Here is a 4,428-nt window from a genome sequence, read left to right as displayed (position 1 = left end):
CTTTTCAGGCTTCAGAGGACTCCTAATGGTGCTGTTCAGCTAGAAATGGCACAAGGTTCTTCTATGAACCTTCCTCATATCTGCAGTTGTAGCAGGCCAGCATTAGATCCATAACTCCTCCCATCTACAGATATGAGGAAGGTTCATAGAAGAACCTTGTGCCATTTCTAGCTGAACAGCACCATTAGGAGTCCTCTGAAGTCTGAAAAGCAGGTAATCTTAGTAAAAGAATCTTCTCTCTCTGCTTGTAGCTTCTGCTGAAATCTCTATTACCCTGGTTCTTCTTGTGGTCATCCTGTGAGTGGCTAACACGGGCTTGCTGGATGTTCCATATAACAAAGAATTTCTCATAGTTCAGTCCACAATCCCATGTCCCACGTAAGAACCTTTGGGTATTTCTTCCCCCTGCATTTTCTGTATGTTTTTAACATCACTTGTGTGATTTTTTAGCCTCTGCTGCTCTCCTGTCACCCTCTGCCTCTGGATCAAAGCAACAATGCCAGCAGCACCCCTAGAGGAAGCAGCTGCCTGTAAGGAACTGTGAGGATATGAGGGAGGCATTCCCATACATGAAGTCTGGCAATCCTACTAATATGTCTCAGAATTTCTCCTGGTTGCTTTCAGCTGACAAGCTTTTGGTTCATTGCAAACACTCTCGTTATTATTCCTTATTGCATTTAGCAGTTAAATTTTGTCCCATAGCTACCATTCCAGCTGTTCTTTTGCTCTGACATTGCCTCCCAAGTTGTTTAATCAGAACATTTAATTAGTATACTGCAATTTTTGTGCCAAACAATTGTGTTAAATTTGTCCTGGGACAGTTCTTTGAGGAATGCCACCGGTAAAATCCCTCCAGGCCAATGACTTCCCGTTTGTCATTTCCGCTTTAGCTACTTCCATGCTTGGCTTACAGTTCTTGCAGCTACTAATTGTTTCCCGTGTGACATCGTTCCAAATGCTTTGCTAAAGTCCAGAGAGAATATATCCCCTGAATTTTTGTCACGTTGATAAGCTTTTTCCCTGATTAGGTAGCACAATTAATACTATGGGAATTAATACTTTGGGAATTTTCATTTCTGTCCCCACTTTTCATTATGTCACAGTTTGCCATGATTTTTGTGTGCTTTTGTGGAAAGAAGAACAGGTAGGCAGATGTTTTCCAAAGAAGTGCCTGGACATTCTCATACTCCATCTGTCTGGATAAATCATGATGCATATGAAATTAAAGACTGTCTGTTAGAAGTACCTAAGTGTTGCAAGAGTGACCTGCCTCTCCAGCCCAGGCAAGAAGGAGAGATGTTTGCTGCCAGCAGTTTCTTTCAAAAGCTCAGAAGTTCATATTCATCTTGTCTTTTGTCATTGATTATTGACTCAAAAGAACTAGTCTTGGCAAATAGAAAATTGTCATAAACAGTACGAGAACACAAGGCTGGTTTTATTTAGTCAGAAAAAACATTACTCATCAAACTTGGAGAAGAGGAAAGGCAATGAGCAAGCCTGATTGACAAAATGTGATTAAATGAATTGTCACATATGCATTCACTAGCAAAATTATTTAAGGGTATGCAAAAGAATTTACACTTGATTCTGGTTTCCATGGGTCATTGGTTATCTATTGCTTAGAAAGGCTCCTGACAAGACAGGCATGACAGCCAGATAATGACTGCTTTGAAGAACATAAGTTTCCCTTTGTCTCAATCCTTAAAAATCACAGAAGAGATACAGGTAAAGGTAAAAATACAGTATTTCGATTGTGCCAGTGGTTTTAGTTGAATAATACTGATAGCCCTTTGTGATTCATTTGTGAACTGCTGCAGCCTTTGGGAACTACTTGGATTATGATCTGTATACTCTGTTGGATCCTAGAAATTCTAAACCTGTCTTATTTTATCCAATTTCATTCCCTATTTACAGTCAGTCACTTTGCCCCACCCTTTTTCAATAATCTTCCCATGATGGCATGGTCTAGCTAAAGTTCTGATCATCTCTAAGTCTCAGAAGAGTGAAAGATACTTTGTTCCTGTTACTTTCTCTCTTCCAAGATAAAATAATTCACAAGTGTGCGCAACTCTCTGTTGAAACTATCGTGAATCTCCACAACCAGGTTTTAATTCTAGCCCTAAATCTATGGAAGGTTTCTCATCTAGATTATTTTTGCTATCTATATTTGCAGGCAGACAGCTCTAGTACCAGAAGTGTCCATGTTAAGTGTTCTGCTGGTAGTACAGAAGTGCATAAACACAAATTCAGTTTCATTCCACAGAAACATTTAGGACTGCCTTGTTTAGGAACATGGCTCTTGGGGAAAATGTCTACAAAAAATATGAGGGTCTTACCACTTAATTCTTTCAGAATTCAGCAATTTTGTCTCCTCTTCAGGTTTTAAGGTAAATCCAGGGAAATATTGTCGTTCCTACTTACAGTATAGTGATCTTCTTCACTCGTGGTCTATCTGTCCTGAAATAGATCTCAAGCAGGATTTTCATATCCCAACTATCTGAAAATAACTTCTGACATTTTCAAGACTGCATTCTGGGTGAAAACCACCCTTGTGTATGAAACAGCTTGCGAAATCGTACCTTTACTATATACAAAAGGAATTATAATATTCATGTCTGCTTTACTAATGTTACCTGGATGGGAATAGAAATTGTACCCTCTGTTCTCTAGTGCTAGTTAATGTGTCACCTATTTTGTTACCATTACACTTCTCTTTCAGAAACATGGCAGGGGACAGCTCTTGAAATTATCTGCATATTCTAAGTGTATTCTTTACAGTCAGCTTCGTAGGAGTATTTCTGTGTTGAATGCTAGCTGTTATGCTGAAAGTCTTTCTCATAATTCTAATGCTTTTACCATCTTGTATCATTGTAGAAGACATCACAGTGATACTTTATATAAAATAAGGAAGGACCCTATCCACTTATGTTTGCAGATACTGGGCATCTGGGGAATTATTATGTTTAGTACAATATTGCTCTGTATCTTTGCTGTTGTAGAAAGTGACAGGAAAATTCTGAAGAGGAACTATGCCTAGGAAAGGATATCCTTGCCTCAAAGAAAGTGAAAGTGTAATGCCACAAGTCTGCTCTGAGTGTTAAGCATCTGTCCAGTGTTTTTCCACTGTGCTTGCATTTTACTGATCACAAGGTTCATCAAGAATCTTTGCCAGGATGATGTTAATTCTACTTGAACCCCTAATCCCAAATCTGAGGTAGAAGCAGTTTTTCCATTTTTCTTTCAACTATGTGCTGTCTCAAAAGCAGTGGTATCAAAATCACAGACTATATACTGAAAATGACACTTGGAGGTCATCTAGTCCAGTTCTCTGCTGGAAGCAGGGCTAACTCCAGAGTCAGATGAAGGTGCTAAGGATTATGTGGTGTGAAGGTGTCTCAGGAATATGTGCTGTCTTGTAGCTAGTCCCTCAAGCTTGGATGAGTCAGTGCAGAAGATCATCACCTCTGGGAGCACTGCAGAATCAGTACCTACTTGTCTGAAGTGTAGGTGGAAATATCATCATGTGTTTTGGTGCAAAGCTCATTAGACTGTACCATGGCCTGTGGTATTGATAATCTCTGGATTTAACACCCCTGCCCTGGAGAAAAAACATCCTTACAGTAATTAAAGGGTTCACCTTTGTCCCTTTGCTGTGTGTTAGTTAGATGATATAATCAAAGAATGCTAGAATAAGCTTCTTTTCTCTCTTGAGGGCACCAACACTGGGATCTACATGCGAGTGCCTGAATTCATCTGTCTTGCCAGGAGGCTCTATTCAGCCTGCAGTATTTTTAAGGAAGTAGAAGGTCTTGGTGAAGTCTCAATCTTTACCTGGGCAGGGCCTGGTCAATGAACGCTCCTAGAGAGCTCTGTTTGCTTTTCTTACCACAGATGAGGGAGTAGTCTCCTAATGAGAGTATGGATGGAACAGGCTTTCGAAGAGGTGTTTGCAGAGGGGAGGTGCGGAGGTATTTCTGGGTGAACTGGTCAGCCATGCTCCCTTTTGAAGCCTCCTTGGCGGGAGGGCTTTTGCAGCTGGAAGGCAGCCATGCAGTGGGGCATGAGTGGTAGCCACACCTCTCTCCACCCAGCAAAGCAAGAGCCACAGTCACATTTGTGCAAGCTCACCAGCAAAGGAATGGGGGCTGCTCAGTCCAGTCCAGCCCAGCCCAGCCCAGGACAAGAAGAGAACCATCCCTCCAATACACCTTAAACAGTCTATGCCATCTATTGGTCTTCAGTCTAGGTAGTATTTCTATTTCTCTAAAGGAGGGCTACTACCATTTTAAACGTCTCTACATAAGGTCTTTCCAAACAGTCCTCTCTCATTTCCCTTGGGCCAGAAGTCATTTCAGATGTGCCAGCTGGGACTTGGCCCTTGGGCTGATTCCAGCACCTCTGCCTAGTTTTATGTCAAAGCGAGCTGGC

This window comes from Lepidothrix coronata, unplaced genomic scaffold (genome assembly GCF_001604755.1).
Source record: "Lepidothrix coronata isolate B3197 unplaced genomic scaffold, Lepidothrix_coronata-1.0 Scaffold0, whole genome shotgun sequence".
Lineage (NCBI taxonomy): Eukaryota > Metazoa > Chordata > Aves > Passeriformes > Pipridae > Lepidothrix > Lepidothrix coronata.
The sequence above is the reverse complement of the archived record's forward strand: the minus strand, read 5'-3'. Positions refer to the sequence as shown.